The sequence below is a fragment of the Phyllobates terribilis genome, unplaced genomic scaffold (genome assembly GCF_046119375.1).
Source record: "Phyllobates terribilis strain yellow unplaced genomic scaffold, ASM4611937v1 Scaffold_130__1_contigs__length_5004896, whole genome shotgun sequence".
Lineage (NCBI taxonomy): Eukaryota > Metazoa > Chordata > Amphibia > Anura > Dendrobatidae > Phyllobates > Phyllobates terribilis.
In genome coordinates this window covers 809,257-835,478 of record NW_027362890.1, presented here as the reverse complement: position 1 = coordinate 835,478, position 26,222 = coordinate 809,257, and the positions used below count along the sequence as shown (strand labels likewise).

Sequence of the window (26,222 nt, the reverse complement as noted above, 5' to 3'; positions counted from 1 at the left end):
TGTAGTATAATGCACAGCCCACAGTCCGTACATGTAGTATAATGCACAGCCCATAGTCCGTACATGTAGTATAATGCACAGCCCATACTCATACATGTAGTATAATGCACAGCCCATAGTCATACATGTAGTATAATGCACAGCTCATAGTCATCCATGTAGTATAATGCACAGCCCACAGTCCGTACATGTAGTATAATGCACAGCCCATAGTCCATACATGTAGTATAATGCACAGCCCATACTCATACATGTAGTATAATGCACAGCCCATACTCATACATGTAGTATAATGCACAGCCCATAGTCCATACATGTAGTATAATGCACAGCCCATACTCATACATGTAGTATAATGCACAGCCCATACTCATCCATGTACTATAATGCACAGCCCATAGTCATCCATGTAGTATAATGCACAGCCCACAGTCATCCATGTAGTATAATGCACAGCCCATACTCATACATGTAGTATAATGCACAGCCCACAGTCATCCATGTAGTATAATGCACAGCCCACAGTCATCCATGTACTATAATGCACAGCCCATACTCATCCATGTACTATAATGCACAGCCCACAGTCATCCATGTAGTATAATGCACAGCCCACAGTCATCCATGTAGTATAATGCACAGCCCATACTCATACATGTAGTATAATGCACAGCCCATAGTCCATACATGTAGTATAATGCACAGCCCACAGTCATCCATGTAGTATAATGCACAGCCCACAGTCATCCATGTAGTATAATGCACAGCCCACAGTCATCCATGTAGTATAATGCACAGCCCATACTCATACATGTAGTATAATGCACACCCCATAGTCCATACATGTAGTATAATGCACAGCCCATACTCATACATGTAGTATAATGCACAGCCCATAGTCATACATGTAGTATAATGCACAGCTCATAGTCATCCATGTAGTATAATGCACAGCCCACAGTCCGTACATGTAGTATAATGCACAGCCCATAGTCCATACATGTAGTATAATGCACAGCCCATACTCATACATGTAGTATAATGCACAGCCCATACTCATACATGTAGTATAATGCACAGCCCATACTCATACATGTAGTATAATGCACAGCCCACAGTCATCCATGTAGTATAATGCACAGCCCACAGTCATCCATGTAGTATAATGCACAGCCCATACTCATACATGTAGTATAATGCACAGCCCACACTCATCCATGTACTATAAATGCACAGCCCATAGTCATCCATGTAGTATAATGCACAGCCCACAGTCATCCATGTAGTATAATGCACAGCCCATACTCATACATGTAGTATAATGCACAGCCCATACTCATACATGTAGTATAATGCACAGCCCATACTCATACATGTAGTATAATGCACAGCCCATAGTCATCCATGTAGTATAATGCACAGCCCATACTCATACATGTAGTATAGTGCACAGCCCACATTCATCCATGTAGTATAATGCACAGCCCATACTCATACATGTAGTATAATGCACAGCCCACAGTCATACATGTAGTATAATGCACAGCCCATACTCATACATGTAGTATAATGCACAGCCCACAGTCATCCATGTAGTATAATGCACAGCCCATACTCATACATGTAGTATAAGGCACAGCCCATAGTCATCCATGTAGTATAATGCACAGCCCATAGTCATCCATGTAGTATAATGCACAGCCCACACTCATACATGTAGTATAATGCACAGCCCATAGTCATCCATGTAGTATAATGCACAGCCCACACTCATACATGTAGTATAATGCACAGCCCATAGTCATACATGTAGTATAATGCACAGCCCACACTCATACATGTAGTATAATGCACAGCCCATAGTCATACATGTAGTATAATGCACAGCCCACACTCTTACATGTAGTATAATGCACAGCCCATACTCTTACATGTAGTATAATGCACAGCCCATACTCATACATGTAGTATAATGCACAGCCCACACTCTTACATGTAGTATAATGCACAGCCCATAGTCCATACATGTAGTATAATGCACAGCCCATAGTCATACATGTAGTATAATGCACAGCCCATAGTCATACATGTAGTATAATGCACAGCCCATAGTCATACATGTAGTATAATGCACAGCCCATAGTCATCCATGTAGTATAATGCACAGCCCACAGTCCATACATGTAGTATATTGCACAGCCCACACTCTTACATGTAGTATAATGCACATCCTATAGTCCATCCATGTAGTATAATGCACAGCCCACACTCTTACATGTAGTATAATGCACATCCCATAGTCCATCCATGTAGTATAATGCACAGCCCATACTCTTACATGTAGTATAATGCACAGCCCACACTCTTACATGTAGTATAATGCACAGCCCATAGTCCATACATGTAGTATAATGCACAGCCCACACTCTTACATGTAGTATAATGCACAGCCCATAGTCATACATGTAGTATAATGCACAGCCCACACTCTTACATGTAGTATAATGCACAGCCCACACTCTTACATGTAGTATTATGGCCAAGGGCACCGTGTACTCGCTTTATTTTCAAAAAACTAAAACATTATACTCGCCTTCTCTCTGCTCCCTCGCCGCGCGGTGTCTTTTTTCTGGAGCTGCCGCTGACTTCAGCTGCAAGTGACAGGAGAGCATGATGTTACTTCCATGCGACCCCTAATGGCGTACATGCCGATGTCAGCTGCTGGCCTCTGATTGGTCAGCAGGGTGTATTGTGGCACTTCAGCTGAATGTCAGGCCGAGAACACATCCAGCTGAAGTAGGGGTCGGTCGCAGGAGCCACTGCGGTCATTAAGCCTCTCAATATAATGCTCTCATAGTACCTCTATTTCCCCACACCGTATAATGTTCTCACAGTACCGCCATCCCCCCACATACAGTATAATGTTCTCACAGTACCGCCATCCCCCCCACATACAGTATAATGTTCCCACATTACCACCATCCCCCACATACAGTATAATGTTCTCATAGTACCGCCATCTTCCCACATACAGTATAATGTTCCCACAGTACCGCCATCCCTCCACATACAGTATAATGTTCCCACAGTACCGCCATCCCCCCACATACAATATAATATTCCCACATTACAACCATTCCCCCCACATGCAGTATAATGTCCCCACAGTGCCACCATCCCCCCATATACAGTATAATGTTCCCACAGTTCTGCAATCTTCCCACATACAGTATAATGTTGTCACAGTCCCGCCATCCCCCCACATACAATATAATATTCCCACATTACCACCATCCCCCCCGCATAAAGTATAATGTTCCCACAGTGCTACCATCCCCCCCGCATACAGTATAATGTTCCCACATTACAACAATCCCCCCCCACATACAGTATAATGTTCCCACAGTACCGCCATCTTCCCACATACAGTATAATGTTCCCACATTACCGCCATCCCCCCACATACAGTATAATGTTCCCACAGTGCCACCATCCCCAGTTTTATTTTATGTTTTAACACTTGGTTTTCTTTTTTTGGTGTTTTTCATGTAATATATGGAAGCCTACAGGAAAATGCTAAAAGAAACATAATACCCAGGAAAAAAACACTGTACATGGAGACATTAGCATCAAACAACTGTCTTGGTGTTCTTACAAACCCGCTCTTATAAATGAGATCTAACGTGATAAAAGATTACAACCTGGGGAAGACGGGAAACATTCACATAGACGGTCGGTGATGATGTAGTCAGTGACGGACTCTGGCCATATTTGTTTCTAGAGCCGTATTAGAAGATGAAGATGTCGTCCTCATCATGAAGTTGTTATTTCTCATGCCATGTGTAATGTATATGACGAGAATTAGCGTTATGAAAGATGAGTCTATAAGAAACGTATTCAGCTGCAGACTCCGAGGAAGAAACTGCTTGTTGTCTGTGGCCTAAAATACACTGCTCAAAAAAATAAAGGGAACACTTATACAATAGAATATAACTCCAAGTATATCAAACTTCTGTGAAATCAAGCTGTCCACTTAGGAAGCAACACTGATTGACAATCAATTTCACATGCTGTTGTGCAAATGGAATAGACAATAGATGGAAATTATTGGCAATTATCAAGACACAGTCAATAAAGGAGTGGTTCTGTTGGTGGGGACCACAGACAACATCTCAGTACCAATGCTTTCTGGCTGATGTTTTGGTCACTTTTGAATGTTGGTTGTGCTTTCACACTCGTGGTAGCATGAGACGGACTCTACAACCCACAGAAGTTGCTCAGGTAGTGCAGCTCATCCAGGATGGCACATCAATGCAAGCTGTGGGAAGAAGGTTTGCTGTGTCTGTCAGCGTACTGTCCAGAGGCTGGAGGCGCTACCAGGAGACAGGTCAGTACACCAGGAGATGTGGAGGGGGCCGTAGGAGGGCAACAACCCAGCAGCAGGACCGCTACCTCCGCCTTTGTGCCAGGAGGAGCACTGCCAGAGCCCTGCAAAATGACCTCCAGCAGGCCACAAATGTGCATGTGTCTGCACAAATGGTTAGAAACCGACTCCATGAGGGTGGTATGAGGGCCCGACATCCACAGATGGGGGTTGTGCTCACAGCCCAACACTGTGCAGGACGCTTGGCATTTGCCACAGAACACCAGGATTGGCAAAGTCCCCACTGGCGCCCTGTGCTCTTCACAGATGAAAGCAGGTTCACACTGAGCACATGTGACAGACGTGACAGAGTCTGGAGACGCCGTGGAGAGCGATCTGCTGCCTGCAACATCCTTCAGCATGACCGGTTTGGCAGTGGGTCAGTAATGGTGTGGGGTGGCATTTCTTTGGAGGGCCGCACAGCCCTCCATGTGCTCTCCAGAGGTAGCCTGACTGCCATTAGGTACTGAGATGAGATCCTCAGACCCCTTGTGAGACCATATGCTGGTGCGGTTGGCCCTGGGTTCCTCCTAATGCAGGACAATGCCAGACCTCATGTGGCTGGAGTGTGTCAGCAGTTCCTGCAAGATGAATGCATTGAAGCTATGGACTGGCCCGCCCGTTCCCCAGACCTGAATCAGATTGAGCACATCTGGGACATTATGTCTCGCTCCATCCACCAACGTCACGTTGCACCACAGACTGTCCAGGAGTTGGTGGATGCTTTAGTCCAGGTCTGAGAGGAGATCCCACAGGAGACCATCTGCAACCTCATCAGGAGCATGCCCAGGCGTTGTAGGGAGGTCGTACATGCACGTGGAGGCCACACACAACACTGAGCCTCACTTTGACTTGTTTTAAGGACATTACATCAAAGTTGGATCAGCCTGTAGTGTGTTTTTCCACTTTAATTTTGGGGGTGACTCCAAATCCAGGCCTCCATTGGTTAATAAATTTGATTTCCATTGATGATTTTTGTGCGATTTTGTTGTCAGCACATTCAACTGTACAGAACAAAGTATTCAATGAGAATATTTCATTCATTCAGATCTAGGATGTATTTGAGTGCTCCCTTTATTTTTTGAGCAGTGTATATAGGTTTTATTAGTACGTCACAGACAAAAGCAGAATGTTGTAAAATAATAAAAATACCATTGCTGCTTGGGTTTCTGGGTGATTCTTACTGAAGCAGTGGCCAACTTAGCCAGTGATTGGAAGTATGGAGGAGATGTCTAAGTCAGCAATTCAACTTATGTTCCAGTCCATAAAAACTAGAGAACACAACATCTACACATTCTATCTCCTGATATATTTCCCTTATTGTCTCCAGTAATTGTATTATTACCCAGGATTCTTTATGATGTTACATCGGCTCATCTTCTTCTCATTCAGGTCTCTACAATATCAGATCCTCTCAGTGAAGATCTTCTATATTAAGAGAATTTTTCTGAATCACCTATCAAGAATGGACATGGACAGAGACAAGATGGCGGAGAGGATATTACACCTCACCCTAGAGATCCTCTTCCGGCTTATTGGAGAGGTGAGAGATTCTGATGACGTCACATTACATCATTTTTATCTATGGGAATAACAGATGGACAGAACTGGAGAGGTGAGGACTCTGGAAATGTCTGTAGTGAGATTTATTAATGTGTCTCTCCATAACCAGGATTACACAGTGGTGAAGAAGACCTCTAGTGAGCGCTGTCAGGACCCTGTGTCTGAGGGATGGGGAAGACCCAAGAGCCTAATCACAGGGCCTCTATCTTACCCCTTCATACATGAAGACCTCAATGACCAGAAGATCCTAGAACTCACCTACAAGATGATTGAGCTGCTGACTGGAGAGGTGACTCTGCTGGGAATGCTGGGACATTATACAGTAACGCTATGGAGGGATCGAGGGGATGACGGTATCATTGTATGTGTCAGGTTCCTATAAGGTGTCAGGATGTCGCCGTCTATTTCTCCATGGAGGAGTGGGAGTATTTAGAAGGACACAAAGATCTGTACAAGGACGTCATGATAGAGGTTCCCCAGCCCCTCACATCACCAGGTAATAGACAGGACTAAATACACACGGCCTATAATTATCTGTATGTAAAGAATGAATTCAGTCCCTGTATGTGTTTTCTCCAGATCTATCCAGTAAGAGCACAACACCAGAGAGATGTCTCCGTTCTCTTCTTCCACAGGACTGTAAACAAGAAGATCCCAATGTTCCTCAGGATCATCAGGGAGATGTAGAGAAGGTTTCATGAGATCTCCCCTATGATGTGTAGATGGCTGTGAAGGTCTTGTGTTTAGTCTTGTTTTATCCACCAGTATTATATGTTTTCTACTTGTGTAATGAGACCGGTGGAGATGGCAAGTTTAGAGCTGATCATAGATGTGACTTCTCCATCTGTCTGTGACTTTTACAATATTTGTTTCAGGGTGAAGATCTGACCCATATTAATACTACAGAGACATATGTGAGGGGTGATGAGCGGTGTAAGGAGGAGATTCCTACATATGACTACCCAGGTGAGTAGTAACCACTAAATGCAGAAAAGTCACAGATTCTTCTCAGTCACAGCCGGTGGCAGCTTTATCAGTCGTGTGTAGTCCGGCCGTATCACAATCGGGTGATCACCATTTTCCCTCTAGATCACAACATTTTCCTCCATCCCAAAATGTTCACATTACTTTGTGTAATTGTAAAAGCCCTTTTCTGTAGAACTTACAACCTGGAGGATCCACCTACCTCCTGGGATTAGAAGACGCTGACCGTTACCTGCCCAGATCTGTAAACTACAAAGCCAAATGACAGCGTACGTAGAAAGTGCTGACAAGTGAGAAAATCACTTGAAGAAAAATATTCTTATGGGCCTGTAAGAGAAAGCGGAGGGTAATGATGCTGTTGGCTTCCTAGATCCCTGATATCTTATTGGATGAATCTACCTTCTCTCCCTTCTGTGCGGCTGAATGTTCTCCTATGGTCCCTACAAGACCAGGTCCAGTCTTTCTGACCAAACTTCACTTTTATGATCGACAACATTAAATGTGCAGTGAGGGCCAGGTGTGAATATCTGTACAATAACAACGGAGTTTCCCTTTATCCCGACTTTTCAAACTATCTTCAAACAGGATTGCGATAAACTACATAAATAACATTACTCCTGTGCCATGATATGTCTCTAAGCTGAGCGTGGCTGATGGCTGTAATATACATCTATTCACGCCTGCAGGAGATGTGGTGCCATGGCTCGAGCCCTGGTTTCATGGATTCAATCCACGTCATAAATTCCATTATGTTTTCAATCCTAAGGAATTCAGATTACTGCACAATCTCTCCTGAAACGGGGGCACTAATACTTTCTCTACTCTTCTGGTCAGGACTCATCATACCTCCAATGGCCCACCATAAATGAGTGCGACTCCGGTTTAGTGTTGGAGCTCTCCCTTATATATACGTTCCTGTTGGGGATGTAACAAATCTTTTATTCTGTCTTTTTTACAGGTTCATTCTCTATGATAGTTTGATTGTGGTGGGATCGGCCTGACTCACTTATGTGTCTCTGTAACTCCATGGTGGTCTTTAAAAGAAGGTCTCCATTACCTGTTCCCAATACCCGAGGTCTAAATTTAAGACCCCTCATCTCTGCACTATTATAAAAAGTTCTACTTCAATGTCTAATATTTCTTCTTGAAATTTATCTGACAGAAAATATTGTCCCTTACGATAGTTTAGATGACGAGGAGCCACCGAGCCTCAGACTCTAATTACCCCAGAGAGGTTTCACCACTAGTTACTCACTATTTACTGAGAAGACTGTTCAGTTTGATTACTTCAGTAGATGTGTTACTGTCTATACTCACTATTTTTGACTACAGCAGTTCGTTCCCAAAATACTCTGATTTAACCCCTTCCTGCAGACAGTTTTTTGTTCCTAATCAGGTTCCATTTTTCAAATCTGACGTGTGTCACTTTATGTGGTGATAACTTTGAAATTCTTCACAAAGGATAATAGGAAACAAATGGACCTTACAAATTATTTCCAACTACTCTTGAATGTGACAATCCCCTATATACGGTTGTAGACTACTGTCTGGGCACATGGCAGGGTAAGAAGGGAAGGAGCGCCATTTAGCTATTTGAATGCAGATCTTGCAGATCCCAGAGGAGATGGGACACAACATTTGCAGAAACCTTAATATGACAAAATGGCAGAAAACCAGAGCAATAGAAATCCCCATAAAGTGACTCCATTTTGGAAATTATAACCCTCAGTGAATTAATCTATAGGAGTAGTGACTATTTTGACTCCACAGCCACTTTCTGGACATTAGCTCGCAGTCGATGTTGGAGAGTAAAAATTGCACATTGGCCATTTTATTCCCCAACACGTAGTGTCCAGATTGTGCTCCAGGAGACACACACCGTAAATGAAGAGGGTTCTTCTCACTATAGTAATGCCAAATACATGGATGATAAATGTGGTTTGGGCGCACTACAAGGCTCAGAAGAGAGGGGGAGATCTGACTGTGGGAGAGTGGATATTGCTGGATTGGTTTATGGATGAGTAGAAGTTTTATTGGTATCATTTTCATCTACATAACATTGCTTGGTGGCTTCTTATTCCATATTTTGGAGGCAGAATGAACAAACAGTTGAACACCACAATCCAATGGTTCATCCTATGAAGTTTTCTATTAGACTGTGAATTGTCATTCTGTCAATAAGTTGTCATTTCTACTGACATTTTAAGTAAAAATGTTCAAAAATATAAATTTCCAGGTTGTTTTATTCAAAATTAATAATTGTTTTTTTTCTTGGCAGATGACTGTACCAGGAGATCAGAGGGACAGGAGATTTTTATATCAGATGATCTTCAGATCCCACAGGATACAATTGAAGTGAATGCCATTACTCCAGATATCCCATCATCCCTTCACATCAAAGATCTGTCATCTGATCATATGAAACACGTCCCGTCTTCTGATTCATTACCGACTACTAAGGAAAATCAAAATAAAAAAATAAGGATTGAAAAACGAACTGCTCCTAAAGCAAAGAAGCCATTTTCACTTTCAGAAAATGTAAATAGTTTTACCCTCGAAAAGTCTATAAGTCAAAAAATACACACAGTGGACAATAGATTTTCTTGTTCCAAATGTGGGAGATGTTTTAACCGTAAATCAGTTTTGGTTATTCACCAGAGAACCCACACAGGGGAGAAGCCTTTTTCATGTTCAGAATGTGGGAAATGTTTTAACCGGAAATCTGAACTTGTTAGACATCAGATAATTCACACCGGGGAAAAGCCTTTTTCATGTTCAGAATGTGGGAAATGTTTTAACTGGAAATCCAAACTTGTTAGACATCAGATAATTCACACAGGGGAGAAGCCTTTTTCCTGTCCAGAATGTGGGAAATGTTTTAAACAGAAATCATATTTTGTTATTCACGGGAGAACTCACACAGGGGAGAAGCCTTTTTCCTGTTCAAAATGTGAGAAATGTTTTATCCAGAAATCAGATCTTGTTAGACACCAGAGAACTCACACAGGGGAGAAGCCTTTTTCATGTTCAGAATGTGGGAAATGTTTTATCCGGAAATCAGCTTTAATTAAGCACCAGAGAACCCACACAGGGTAGAAGCCTTTTTCCTATTCTTTTTTTTTTTTAATCCAATAAATTTTTCAGTTTTTTTCATTAGTTTTTTTTTTCCAAAACAAGAAACCAGTACATACAATAATAAAATAACATACATGCATCTCTCCGATATATCCTTTCAGCTTGCCCATTACCGTCTGATAACTTGCAGTTACTATATCTTACAATTAACATTCCACATTCTTGAAATCTCTTATTAGCATAATATTGTAATAAACATTATAATCCTATACACATATAGGTGTGCTATATTATCCAGACCACATGTTAAGGAATTCCAATACACAATGAAACATTAGACCTCGTCAATGCCTCCCTTCCTCCATAAGTCAAACTGTCTCTCCAGCAATAACCCCCTTGATGGCATTCCAGGTGTATCCAACCATAAGTCTCGTATTTTCTCAAATGTATCCATTGAGTTTCATTTTTGATATACCCCATTTTTCTAATCTTTTATACCGTATTTTTCTGAATATGAGATGCACTTTTTTCCTCCAAAATTTTGGAGGAAAGTAGGGGGTGCATCTTACAGTCCGAATGTGGCATATATATATATATATATATCAGTACAGACCAAAAGTTTGGACACACCTTCTCATTTAAAGATTTTTCTGTATTTTCATGACTATGAAAATTGTACATTCACACTGAAGGCATCAAAACTATGAATTAACACATGTGGAATTATATACTTAACAAAAAAGTGTGAAACAACTCAAAATATGTCTTATGTTCTAGGTTCTTCAAAGTAGCCACCTTTTGCTTTGATGACTGCTTTGCACACTCTTGATGAGCTTCAAGAGGTAGTCACCGGAAATGGTCTTCCAACAATCTTGAAGGAGTTCCCAGAGATGCTTAGCACTTTTTGGCCTTTTTGCCTTCACTCTGCGGTCCAGCTCACCCCAAACCATCTTGATTGGGTTCAGGTCTGGTGACTGTGGAGGCCAGGTCATCTGGCATAGCACCCCATCACTCTCCCCCTTGGTCAAATAGACCTTACACAGCCTGGAGGTGTGTTTGGGGTCATTGTCCTGTTGAAAAATAAATGATGGTCCAACTAAATGCAAACCGGATGGAATAGCATGCCGCTGCAAGATGCTGTGGTAGCCATGCTGGTTCAGTATGCCTTCAATTTTGAATAAATCCCCAACAATGTCACCAGCAAAGCGCCCCCACACCATCACACCTCCTAAATATATAAAAATCTTTAAATGAGAAGGTGTGTCCAAACTTTTGGTCTGTACTGTATATGTATGTATATATATATATATATATATATATATATATATATATATATATATATATATATATAATAATACTCTGGCTGGTTGAGGACCGGGGCACAGGAGGCAGGAGCCGCCTGCTGCAGCCTACACTGTGCTCGCTGCTAAAGAAAATGACTATTCACTGCTCCCCACACCCATGGGAGTGAATATTCATGGTCTTTAATAGCGGGCACACGCGATCGCTCACCAGCAGCAGTATCCGCGCCGCGGCTACACTGTGTGCCGGCTATTAAGGAGAATGAAGTTACTGCTCCCCATGCACACAGTTCCGGCAAACTCTGTGGTGACTCTTCCCGCAGCTCATCTCACCTTGTGAGGGCGCATGGCAGTGAGATCAGCTGCTGGTAGACAGGATTCACGTCGTACACACGTGGCTCCGCTTTGTACACCTCGTACACACAGGGCTCCGGTCTGTACACCTCGTACACACGCAGCTCCGCTCCGTACACCTCGTACACACGCAGCTCCGCTCTGTACACCTCGTACACATGCGGCTCCGCTCCGTACACCTCTTACACACACGGCTCCGCTCCGTACACGAGCGGCTCCGCTCCGTACACGAGCGGCTCCGCTCCGTACACCTCGTACACGCGTGGCTCCGCTCCGTACACCTCGTACACGCGCGGCTCCGCTCCGTACACCTCGTACACGCGCGGCTCCGCTCCGTACACCTCGTACACGCGCGGCTCCGCTCCGTAGACCTCGTACACGCGCGGCTCCGCTCCGTAGACCTCGTACACGCGCGGCTCCGCTCCGTACGCCTCGTACACGCGCGGCTCCGCTCCGTACGCCTCGTACACGCCCGGCTCCGCTCCGTACGCCTCGTACACGCGCGGCTCCGTTCCGTACGCCTCGTACACGCGCGGCTCCGCTCCGTACGCCTCGTACACGCGCGGCTCCGCTCCGTACGCCTCGTACACGCGCGGCTCCGCTCCGTACGCCTCGTACACGCGCGGCTCTGCTCCGTACGCCTCGTACACGCGCGGCTCTGCTCCGTACGCCTCGTACACGCGCGGCTCTGCTCCGTACGCCTCGTACACGCGCGGCTCTGCTCCGTACACCTTGTACACACGCGGCTCTGCTACATCCACACTGTAAACCCCTCCTGACCCCACACATAAACTTCAGCTCATCCAGCACCATGACAACCAGCACAGCAGAGTCCTGCATCCACTGAGGCCCCTGATCATGTGACCCCTGACTCCTCCCCTCCTGTGACCTCATCACAGCTCCTGTGCGCACACAACAGCCATATATGTGGTGGCGACTCTGCAGGTGGAGGTATGTGGAGACCCCCATTACTGGGGCAGGGGGCAATAACCCCTTTAGCACGGAGGCTCTTTTGGGGTCTTGTGTTGCCCCTTTATAAGAATCATAAGGTTTCTGTTCTGTTTCCTGTAATAGATACATACGACCCAACTATGGAGACAGGAAACGTATTGTTCTCATAGTACAGGATCCCCACAGTGTAATGCCCCCGTTATGCAGTATGTATGATGCCCCCACACAGTGTAATGTTCCCATAGTACCGCCATCCCCCCACACAGTACAATCAGAGGCATAACTAGGGTCTGATGGGACCCGTTGCGAGATTTCGACCACCCCTCATCCTGATATATACAGTGGGTATGGAAAGTATTCAGACTCCTTTACATTTTTCACTCTTTGTTTCATTGCAGCCATTTGGTAAATTCTAAAAAGTTCTTTTTTTTCTCATTACAGTACACTCTGCACCCCATCTCGACTAAAAAGAAATGTAGAAATGTTTGCAAATTTATTAAAAAGAAAAACTGAAATATCGCATGGTCATAAGTATTCAGACCCTTTGCTCAGACACTCATATTTAAGTCACATGCTGTCCATTTCCTTGTGATCCTCCTTGAGATGGTTCTACTCCTTCATTGGAGTCCAGCTGTGTTTAATTAAACTGATAGGACTTGATTTGGAAAGGCGCACACCTGTCTATATAAGACCTCACAGCTCACAGTGCATGTCAGACCAAATGAGAATCATGAGCTCAAAGGAACTGCCCAAGGAGCTCAGAGACAGAATTGTGGCAAGGCACAGATCTGACCAAGGTTACAAAAGAATTTCTGCATTACTTAAGGTTCCTAAGAGCACAGTGGCCTCCATAATTCTTAAATGGAAGAAGTTTGAGACCACAAGAAATCTTCCAAGACCTGGCCGTCCAGCCAAACTGAGCAATCGTGGGATAAGAGCCTTAGTGAGAGAAGTAAAGAAGAACCTCAAGATCACTGTGGCTGAGCTCCAGAGATGCAGTAGGGAGATGGGAGAACGTTCCACAAAGTCAACTATCACTGCAGCCCTCCACCAGTCGGGCTTTTATGGCAGAGTGGCCCGACGGAAGACTCTCCTCAGTGCAAGACATATGAAAGACTGCATAGAGTTTGCTCAAAAACACATGAAGGACTCCCAGACTGTGAGAAATAAGATTCTCTGGTCTCATGAGATGAAGATAGAACTTTTTGGTGATAATTCTAAGCGGTATGTGTGGAGAAAACCAGGCACTGCTCATCACCTGCCCAATACAATCCCAACAGTGAAACATGGTGGTGGCAGCATCATGCTATGGGGGTGTTTTTCAGCTGCAGGGACAGGACGACTGGTTGTAATTGAAGGAAACATGAATGCGGCCAAGTGCAGAGATATCCTGGATGAAAACCTCTCCCAGAGTGCTCTGGACCTCAGACTTGGCCGAAGGTTCACCTTCCAACAAGACAATGACCCTAAGCACACAGCTAAAATAACAAATCAATGGCTTCAGAACAACTCTGTGACCATTCTTGACTGGCCCAGCCAGAGCCCTGACCTAAACCCAATATATATATATAAATAATACTCTGGCTGGTTGAGGACCGGGGCACAGGAGGCAGGAGCCGCCTGCTGCAGCCTACACTGTGCTCGCTGCTAAAGAAAATGACTATTCACTGCTCCCCACACCCATGGGAGTGAATATTCATGGTCTTTAATAGCGGGCACACGCGATCGCTCAGCAGCAGCAGTATCCGCGCCGCGGCTACACTGTGTGCCGGCTATTAAGGAGAATGAAGTTACTGCTCCCCATGCACACAGTTCCGGCAAACTCTGTGGTGACTCTTCCCGCAGCTCATCTCACCTTGTGAGGGCGCATGGCAGTGAGATCAGCTGCTGGTAGACAGGATTCACGTCGTACACACGCGGCTCCGCTTTGTACACCTCGTACACACAGGGCTCCGGTCCGTACACCTCGTACACACGCGGCTCTGCTCCGTACACCTCGTACACACGCGGCTCCGCTCCGTACACCTCGTACACACGCGGCTCCGCTCCGTACACCTCGTACACACGCGGCTCCGCTCCGTACACCTCTTACACACACGGCTCCGCTCCGTACACCTCGTACACGAGCGGCTCCGCTCCGTACACTCGCGGCTCCGCTCCGTACACCTCGTACACGCGTGGCTCCGCTCCGTACACCTCGTACACGCGCGGCTCCGCTCCGTACACCTCGTACACTCGCGGCTCCGCTCCGTAGACCTCGTACACGCGCGGCTCCGCTCCGTACACCTCGTACACGCGCGGCTCCGCTCCGTACACCTCGTACACTCGCGGCTCCGCTCCGTAGACCTCGTACACGCGCGGCTCCGCTCCGTAGACCTCGTACACGCGCGGCTCCGCTCCGTAGACCTCGTACACGCGCGGCTCCGCTCCGTACACCTCGTACACGCGCGGCTCCGCTCCGTAGACCTCGTACACGCGCGGCTCCGCTCCGTACGCCTCGTACACGCGCGGCTCCGTTCCGTACGCCTCGTACACGCGCGGCTCCGCTCCGTACGCCTCGTACACGCGCGGCTCCGCTCCGTACGCCTCGTACACGCGCGGCTCCGCTCCGTACACCTCGTACACGCGCGGCTCCGCTCCGTACACCTCGTACACTCGCGGCTCCGCTCCGTAGACCTCGTACACGCGCGGCTCCGCTCCGTAGACCTCGTACACGCGCGGCTCCGCTCCGTAGACCTCGTACACGCGCGGCTCCGCTCCGTACACCTCGTACACGCGCGGCTCCGCTCCGTAGACCTCGTACACGCGCGGCTCCGCTCCGTACGCCTCGTACACGCGCGGCTCCGTTCCGTACGCCTCGTACACGCGCGGCTCCGCTCCGTACGCCTCGTACACGCGCGGCTCCGCTCCGTACGCCTCGTACACGCGCGGCTCCGCTCCGTACGCCTCGTACACGCGCGGCTCTGCTCCGTACGCCTCGTACACGCGCGGCTCTGCTCCGTACGCCTCGTACACGCGCGGCTCTGCTCCGTACGCCTCGTACACGCGCGGCTCTGCTCCGTACGCCTCGTACACGCGCGGCTCTGCTCCGTACGCCTCGTACAAGCGCGGCTCCGCTCCGTACGCCTCGTACACGCGCGGCTCCGCTCCGTACACCTCGTACACGCGCGGCTCCGCTCCGTACACCTCGTACACACGCGTCTCCGCTCCGTACACCTCGTACACACGCGGCTCTGCTCCGTACACCTTGTACACACGCGGCTCTGCTACATCCATACTGTAAACCCCTCCTGACCCCACACATAAACTTCAGCTCATCCAGCACCATGACAACCAGCACAGCAGAGTCCTGCATCCACTGAGGCCCCTGATCATGTGACCCCTGACTCCTCCCCTCCTGTGACCTCATCACAGCTCCTGTGCGCACACAACAGCCATATATGTGGTGGCGGCTCTGCAGGTGGAGGTATGTGGAGACCCCCATTACTGGGGCAGGGGGCAATAACCCCTTCAGCACGGAGGCTCTTTTGGGGTCTTGTGTTGCCCCTTTATAAGAATCATAAGGTTTCTGTTCTGTTTCCTGTAATAGATACATACGACCCAACTATGGAGACAGGAAACGTATTGTTCTCATAGTACAGGACCCCCACAGTGTAATGCCCCCGTTATGCAGTATGTATGATGCCCCCACACAGTGTAATGTTCCCATAGTACCGCCATCCCCCCACACAGTACAATCAGAGGCATAACTAGGGTCTGATGGGACCCGTTGCGAGATTTCGACCACCCCCCCCATCCTGATATATACAGTGGGTATGGAAAGTATTCAGACTCCTTTACATTTTTCACTCTTTGTTTCATTGCAGCCATTTGGTAAATTCTAAAAAGTTCTTTTTTTTTCTCATTACAGTACACTGTGCACCCCATCTCGACTAAAAAGAAATGTAGAAATGTTTGCAAATTTATTAAAAAGAAAAACTGAAATATCGCATGGTCATAAGTATTCAGACCCTTTGCTCAGACACTCATATTTAAGTCACATGCTGTCCATTTCCTTGTGATCCTCCTTGAGATGGTTCTACTCCTTCATTGGAGTCCAGCTGTGTTTAATTAAACTGATAGGACTTGATTTGGAAAGGCGCACACCTGTCTATATAAGACCTCACAGCTCACAGTGCATGTCAGACCAAATGAGAATCATGAGCTCAAAGGAACTGCCCAAGGAGCTCAGAGACAGAATTGTGGCAAGGCACAGATCTGACCAAGGTTACAAAAGAATGTCTGCATTACTTAAGGTTCCTAAGAGCACAGTGGCCTCCATAATTCTTAAATGGAAGAAGTTTGAGACCACAAGAAATCTTCCAAGACCTGGCCGTCCAGCCAAACTGAGCAATCGTGGGATAAGAGCCTTAGTGAGAGAAGTAAAGAAGAACCTCAAGATCACTGTGGCTGAGCTCCAGAGATGCAGTAGGGAGATGGGAGAACGTTCCACAAAGTCAACTATCACTGCAGCCCTCCACCAGTCGGGCTTTTATGGCAGAGTGGCCCGACGGAAGACTCTCCTCAGTGCAAGACATATGAAAGACTGCATAGAGTTTGCTCAAAAACACATGAAGGACTCCCAGACTGTGAGAAATAAGATTCTCTGGTCTCATGAGATGAAGATAGAACTTTTTGGTGATAATTCTAAGCGGTATGTGTGGAGAAAACCAGGCACTGCTCATCACCTGCCCAATACAATCCCAACAGTGAAACATGGTGGTGGCAGCATCATGCTATGGGGGTGTTTTTCAGCTGCAGGGACAGGACGACTGGTTGTAATTGAAGGAAACATGAATGCGGCCAAGTGCAGAGATATCCTGGATGAAAACCTCTCCCAGAGTGCTCTGGACCTCAGACTTGGCCGAAGGTTCACCTTCCAACAAGACAATGACCCTAAGCACACAGCTAAAATAACAAATCAATGGCTTCAGAACAACTCTGTGACCATTCTTGACTGGCCCAGCCAGAGCCCTGACCTAAACCCAATATATATATATAAATAATACTCTGGCTGGTTGAGGACCGGGGCACAGGAGGCAGGAGCCGCCTGCTGCAGCCTACACTGTGCTCGCTGCTAAAGAAAATGACTATTCACTGCTCCCCACACCCATGGGAGTGAATATTCATGGTCTTTAATAGCGGGCACACGCGATCGCTCAGCAGCAGCAGTATCCGCGCCGCGGCTACACTGTGTGCCGGCTATTAAGGAGAATGAAGTTACTGCTCCCCATGCACACAGTTCCGGCAAACTCTGTGGTGACTCTTCCCGCAGCTCATCTCACCTTGTGAGGGCGCATGGCAGTGAGATCAGCTGCTGGTAGACAGGATTCACGTCGTACACACGCGGCTCCGCTTTGTACACCTCGTACACACAGGGCTCCGGTCCGTACACCTCGTACACACGCAGCTCCGCTCCGTACACCTCGTACACACGCGGCTCCGCTCCGTACACCTCGTACACACGCGGCTCCGCTCCGTACACCTCGTACACACGCGGCTCCGCTCCGTACACCTCTTACACACACGGCTCCGCTCCGTACACCTCGTACACGAGCGGCTCCGCTCCGTACACTCGCGGCTCCGCTCCGTACACCTCGTACACGCGCGGCTCCGCTCCGTACACCTCGTACACTCGCGGCTCCGCTCCGTAGACCTCGTACACGCGCGGCACCGCTCCGTAGACCTCGTACACGCGCGGCTCCGCTCCGTACACCTCGTACACGCGCGGCTCCGCTCCGTACACCTCGTACACGCGCGGCTCCGCTCCGTACACCTCGTACACGCGCGGCTCCGCTCCGTACGCCTCGTACACGCGCGGCTCCGCTCCGTACGCCTCGTACACGCGCGGCTCCGTTCCGTACGCCTCGTACACGCGCGGCTCCGCTCCGTACGCCTCGTACACGCGCGGCTCCGCTCCGTACGCCTCGTACACGCGCGGCTCCGCTCCGTACGCCTCGTACACGCGCGGCTCTGCTCCGTACGCCTCGTACACGCGCGGCTCTGCTCCGTACGCCTCGTACACGCGCGGCTCTGCTCCGTACGCCTCGTACACGCGCGGCTCTGCTCCGTACGCCTCGTACACGCGCGGCTCTGCTCCGTACGCCTCGTACAAGCGCGGCTCCGCTCCGTACGCCTCGTACACGCGCGGCTCCGCTCCGTACGCCTCGTACACGCGCGGCTCCGCTCCGTACACCTCGTACACGCGCGGCTCCGCTCCGTACACCTCGTACACACGCGTCTCCGCTCCGTACACCTCGTACACACGCGGCTCTGCTCCGTACACCTCGTACACACGCGGCTCTGCTACATCCATACTGTAAACCCCTCCTGACCCCACACATAAACTTCAGCTCATCCAGCACCATGACAACCAGCACAGCAGAGTCCTGCATCCACTGAGGCCCCTGATCATGTGACCCCTGACTCCTCCCCTCCTGTGACCTCATCACAGCTCCTGTGCGCACACAACAGCCATATATGTGGTGGCGGCTCTGCAGGTGGAGGTATGTGGAGACCCCCATTACTGGGGCAGGGGGCAATAACCCCTTCAGCACGGAGGCTCTTTTGGGGTCTTGTGTTGCCCCTTTATAAGAATCATAAGGTTTCTGTTCTGTTTCCTGTAATAGATACATACGACCCAACTATGGAGACAGGAAACGTATTGTTCTCATAGTACAGGACCCCCACAGTGTAATGCCCCCGTTATGCAGTATGTATGATGCCCCCACACAGTGTAATGTTCCCATAGTACCGCCATCCCCCCACACAGTACAATCAGAGGCATAACTAGGGTCTGATGGGACCCGTTGCGAGATTTCGACCACCCCCCCCATCCTGATATATACAGTGGGTATGGAAAGTATTCAGACTCCTTTACATTTTTCACTCTTTGTTTCATTGCAGCCATTTGGTAAATTCTAAAAAGTTCTTTTTTTTTCTCATTACAGTACACTGTGCACCCCATCTCGACTAAAAAGAAATGTAGAAATGTTTGCAAATTTATTAAAAAGAAAAACTGAAATATCGCATGGTCATAAGTATTCAGACCCTTTGCTCAGACACTCATATTTAAGTCACATGCTGTCCATTTCCTTGTGATCCTCCTTGAGATGGTTCTACTCCTTCATTGGAGTCCAGCTGTGTTTAATTAAACTGATAGGACTTGATTTGGAAAGGCGCACACCTGTCTATATAAGACCTCACAGCTCACAGTGCATGTCAGACCAAATGAGAATCATGAGCTCAAAGGAACTGCCCAAGGAGCTCAGAGACAGAATTGTGGCAAGGCACAGATCTGACCAAGGTTACAAAAGAATGTCTGCATTACTTAAGGTTCCTAAGAGCACAGTGGCCTCCATAATTCTTAAATGGAAGAAGTTTGAGACCACAAGAAATCTTCCAAGACCTGGCCGTCCAGCCAAACTGAGCAATCGTGGGATAAGAGCCTTAGTGAGAGAAGTAAAGAAGAACCTCAAGATCACTGTGGCTGAGCTCCAGAGATGCAGTAGGGAGATGGGAGAACGTTCCACAAAGTCAACTATCACTGCAGCCCTCCACCAGTCGGGCTTTTATGGCAGAGTGGCCCGACGGAAGACTCTCCTCAGTGCAAGACATATGAAAGACTGCATAGAGTTTGCTCAAAAACACATGAAGGACTCCCAGACTGTGAGAAATAAGATTCTCTGGTCTCATGAGATGAAGATAGAACTTTTTGGTGATAATTCTAAGCGGTATGTGTGGAGAAAACCAGGCACTGCTCATCACCTGCCCAATACAATCCCAACAGTGAAACATGGTGGTGGCAGCATCATGCTATGGGGGTGTTTTTCAGCTGCAGGGACAGGACGACTGGTTGTAATTGAAGGAAACATGAATGCGGCCAAGTGCAGAGATATCCTGGATGAAAACCTCTCCCAGAGTGCTCTGGACCTCAGACTTGGCCGAAGGTTCACCTTCCAACAAGACAATGACCCTAAGCACACAGCTAAAATAACAAATCAATGGCTTCAGAACAACTCTGTGACCATTCTTGACTGGCCCAGCCAGAGCCCTGACCTAAACCCAATATATATATATAAATAATACTCTGGCTGGTTGAGGACCGGGGCACAGGAGGCAGGAGCCGCCTGCTGCAGCCTACACTGTGCTCGCTGCTAAAGAAAATGACTATTCACTGCTCCCCACACCCATGGGAGTGAATATTCATGGTCTTTAATAGCGGGCACACGCGATCGCTCAGCAGCAGCAGTATCCGCGCCGCGGCTACACTGTGTGCCGGCTATTAAGGAGAATGAAGTTACTGCTCCCCATGCACACAGTTCCGGCAAACTCTGTGGTGACTCTTCCCGCAGCTCATCTCACCTTGTGAGGGCGCATGGCAGTGAGATCAGCTGCTGGTAGACAGGATTCACGTCGTACACACGCGGCTCCGCTTTGTACACCTCGTACACACAGGGCTCCGGTCCGTACACCTCGTACACACGCAGCTCCGCTCCGTACACCTCGTACACACGCGGCTCCGCTCCGTACACCTCGTACACACGCGGCTCCGCTCCGTACACCTCTTACACACACGGCTCCGCTCCGTACACCTCGTACACGAGCGGCTCCGCTCCGTACACTCGCGGCTCCGCTCCGTACACCTCGTACACGCGCGGCTCCGCTCCGTACACCTCGTACACTCGCGGCTCCGCTCCGTAGACCTCGTACACGCGCGGCACCGCTCCGTAGACCTCGTACACGCGCGGCTCCGCTCCGTACACCTCGTACACGCGCGGCTCCGCTCCGTACGCCTCGTACACGCGCGGCTCCGCTCCGTACGCCTCGTACACGCGCGGCTCCGCTCCGTACGCCTCGTACACGCGCGGCTCCGCTCCGTACGCCTCGTACACGCGCGGCTCCGTTCCGTACGCCTCGTACACGCGCGGCTCCGCTCCGTACGCCTCGTACACGCGCGGCTCCGCTCCGTACGCCTCGTACACGCGCGGCTCCGCTCCGTACGCCTCGTACACGCGCGGCTCTGCTCCGTACGCCTCGTACACGCGCGGCTCTGCTCCGTACGCCTCGTACACGCGCGGCTCTGCTCCGTACGCCTCGTACACGCGCGGCTCTGCTCCGTACGCCTCGTACACGCGCGGTTCTGCTCCGTACGCCTCGTACAAGCGCGGCTCCGCTCCGTACGCCTCGTACACGCGCGGCTCCGCTCCGTACGCCTCGTACACGCGCGGCTCCGCTCCGTACACCTCGTACACGCGCGGCTCCGCTCCGTACACCTCGTACACACGCGTCTCCGCTCCGTACACCTCGTACACATGCGGCTCTGCTCCGTACACCTTGTACACACGCGGCTCTGCTACATCCATACTGTAAACCCCTCCTGACCCCACACATAAACTTCAGCTCATCCAGCACCATGACAACCAGCACAGCAGAGTCCTGCATCCACTGAGGCCCCTGATCATGTGACCCCTGACTCCTCCCCTCCTGTGACCTCATCACAGCTCCTGTGCGCACACAACAGCCATATATGTGGTGGCGGCTCTGCAGGTGGAGGTATGTGGAGACCCCCATTACTGGGGCAGGGGGCAATAACCCCTTCAGCACGGAGGCTCTTTTGGGGTCTTGTGTTGCCCCTTTATAAGAATCATAAGGTTTCTGTTCTGTTTCCTGTAATAGATACATACGACCCAACTATGGAGACAGGAAACGTATTGTTCTCATAGTACAGGACCCCCACAGTGTAATGCCCCCGTTATGCAGTATGTATGATGCCCCCACACAGTGTAATGTTCCCATAGTACCGCCATCCCCCCACACAGTACAATCAGAGGCATAACTAGGGTCTGATGGGACCCGTTGCGAGATTTCGACCACCCCCCCATCCTGATATATACAGTGGGTATGGAAAGTATTCAGACTCCTTTACATTTTTCACTCTTTGTTTCATTGCAGCCATTTGGTAAATTCTAAAAAGTTCTTTTTTTTCTCATTACAGTACACTCTGCACCCCATCTCGACTAAAAAGAAATGTAGAAATGTTTGCAAATTTATTAAAAAGAAAAACTGAAATATCGCATGGTCATAAGTATTCAGACCCTTTGCTCAGACACTCATATTTAAGTCACATGCTGTCCATTTCCTTGTGATCCTCCTTGAGATGGTTCTACTCCTTCATTGGAGTCCAGCTGTGTTTAATTAAACTGATAGGACTTGATTTGGAAAGGCGCACACCTGTCTATATAAGACCTCACAGCTCACAGTGCATGTCAGACCAAATGAGAATCATGAGCTCAAAGGAACTGCCCAAGGAGCTCAGAGACAGAATTGTGGCAAGGCACAGATCTGACCAAGGTTACAAAAGAATTTCTGCATTACTTAAGGTTCCTAAGAGCACAGTGGCCTCCATAATTCTTAAATGGAAGAAGTTTGAGACCACAAGAAATCTTCCAAGACCTGGCCGTCCAGCCAAACTGAGCAATCGTGGGATAAGAGCCTTAGTGAGAGAAGTAAAGAAGAACCTCAAGATCACTGTGGCTGAGCTCCAGAGATGCAGTAGGGAGATGGGAGAACGTTCCACAAAGTCAACTATCACTGCAGCCCTCCACCAGTCGGGCTTTTATGGCAGAGTGGCCCGACGGAAGACTCTCCTCAGTGCAAGACATATGAAAGACTGCATAGAGTTTGCTCAAAAACACATGAAGGACTCCCAGACTGTGAGAAATAAGATTCTCTGGTCTCATGAGATGAAGATAGAACTTTTTGGTGATAATTCTAAGCGGTATGTGTGGAGAAAACCAGGCACTGCTCATCACCTGCCCAATACAATCCCAACAGTGAAACATGGTGGTGGCAGCATCATGCTATGGGGGTGTTTTTCAGCTGCAGGGACAGGACGACTGGTTGTAATTGAAGGAAACATGAATGCGGCCAAGTGCAGAGATATCCTGGATGAAAACCTCTCCCAGAGTGCTCTGGACCTCAGACTTGGCCGAAGGTTCACCTTCCAACAAGACAATGACCCTAAGCACACAGCTAAAATAACAAATCAATGGCTTCAGAACAACTCTGTGACCATTCTTGACTGGCCCAGCCAGAGCCCTGACCTAAACCCAATATATATATATAAATAATACTCTGGCTGGTTGAGGACCGGGGCACAGGAGGCAGGAGCCGCCTGCTGCAGCCTACACTGTGCTCGCTGCTAAAGAAAATGACTATTCACTGCTCCCCACACCCATGGGAGTGAATATTCATGGTCTTTAATAGCGGGCACACGCGATCGCTCAGCAGCAGCAGTATCCGCGCCGCGGCTACACTGTGTGCCGGCTATTAAGGAGAATGAAGTTACTGCTCCCCATGCACACAGTTCCGGCAAACTCTGTGGTGACTCTTCCCGCAGCTCATCTCACCTTGTGAGGGCGCATGGCAGTGAGATCAGCTGCTGGTAGACAGGATTCACGTCGTACACACGCGGCTCCGCTTTGTACACCTCGTACACACAGGGCTCCGGTCCGTACATGACGCGCCCCCTGGGACATATTCCTTTTTGAGGGGAATACCCGGCACCGGATCAGATGGGGGGTTGTAGTCTCCGAGCGGCTGTGACCCGGTCCCGTGCCCAGGGCGTCAAGCTCAGTGTTATGTGGCAGCTTTACAGATGTTACTAAAGTTCTTTTGTGTCGACTACGCCACCCGTTGTGATGCGGTCACTGTGGCCGCCGCTGCTGCAGGGTCCGCTGAGGCTGATGGTGGGTGCGCAGCTTGGTGAGATAACCCCCAACGGGAGGGGTATAGCCTCAGAGGGGACAGGCGCAGAGGATGGGGGTTGTGGTGGTGCGATGCAGCCGGCAATGAAGACAGACTCGGGTTGTGCAGTTAAGGGTGTTTACTTACTGCTGATGTTGTACTGGTCACTCCAGCTGCTAGTGACCACCCGAGCCGTGCTGCGTCCACCAGGTCCTGGATCCGGCCAACCCCCAAACAAGTCCAGAGCGTGGCCCTGAGCTCTCCCTCTGTCCTTTCTTCAGCCGTCCCCACCAGTGATTCACCTAGGTCCAGCTCCCTCGGGCCTTCTTTTGGGACACCCTTGGCCCTGGGTTCCCTGACCCTTCATGTGGTTTGCCTTCGGGGTGAATGTGGTGGGTGACCGTGGCAAACGCTGCCCACGATCTCCGGTCTCTGGCTGGGGAATGTCTTTGCCCCCACCAGCTTGGGTTCCGGTACCCTCTTGCTGACTCCTCACCCGGTGCTCTAATTTGGGTTCTTGGGTCCCTTCAGTCTTCCCCCTCTGGGTCTTTCTCTGCTCCACTCTCTCTCTCTCCAGGGCTGCTGTTTCCTTCTCTCTCCTCTCCAACTGACTTGTTCTCAGCGTCTGACCCTGATCTAAGTTGGTGCCCTCCTTATATATCCCTCTATGTGTGAGCTCAGGTGACCAGCACCCAATGAGCTCCTATCACTACCCAGACTGCTCCCCCTATCTGCCCCTACACTACATGGGATGTACCACCCCCCTCCCACTCCAGCCAGGAACAGGCTCGGTTGTACCTGCACATTTCTAAGTGGGAGTACCGTCGGCCTGCTCCTCTGGAATGGGATGTATGTAGTGCATGCAGTCTATCTGAGCTCAGTTCCACACTCCTTCCTTACCCGGGAGTGGAATATCACACCTCTGGGTTGAGGTGCAATACCCCTGTAGCAGCCGAATCCTCAGGGTGCTACATTCCCCCCTGGTAAATCACAGCACGTCCTCGGGCTGTAAGACATAAAACACCAAAACATACAAAATTTTTATATGAACATATAAAACATATAAACATTATATATATATAAAACTTTTTATATAAACATTCTCGTAGACTTCTCTTGTCTCTGGTTCCTCCTCCGGACACTGTGCAACGTGTGTCCGGGAAAAGTGCGACAGTCTCTTAGAAAAACTGGTTTTCTATAAAACCGGTAGGGGGCGCTTTAGGAAGCGCAACTATATACAGGGAAAGTTGAAAGTTGGCCGCTCTCAGTCCTCGGCCAGGTAGAGGGTAGGGAATGGCTGCTCACAGTCCTCAGCCTGTAGGATGAAGGGGTTAACGGGTAAACAGTTCCCTGGTCCCAACGGGGACTATTTTAGCAGCAACAGTTTCAGTTTCTATATACCCCGATTGGGTAACTATTTACAGCTCCTGCTCTGCCGCACTCAACGGCGTCTTCCTCCTGCTCTTTCTTGATATGATGTTTCTTCAGACCCGTCCGGGTCCTCTGGCTCCTCCTCCCCGTACCGCAACTCCTCCTCCGTCAAGCGGTGTACGTGGAGGGCGTAGGGTCCTTTGGCACACTTGTGCCGGGTGAAAGTGACCTCGTCTCCGACGTAGAGGTCACGGCCTTTGTGACCTTCCGGCAGGTGGGACTCGACGTCTCTGCGGGTCACAAAAACGTCACCGCGGTTGTTACGGTCCCGAATAAAGCCCCACCCATGCTGCGGGTTGAACTTTATCACTGTCCCGATGGTGCGGGGACAATGCGCTGCACGGGGGTTCCTC

The 26,222-nt window shown here is 49.0% G+C and overlaps 1 pseudogene; it reads left to right on the top strand.

Moving 5' to 3' along the window:
• LOC141203888 (uncharacterized) overlaps positions 1 to 26,222 on the top strand; it is a 59,506-nt pseudogene that overhangs the window by 7,912 nt on the left and 25,372 nt on the right.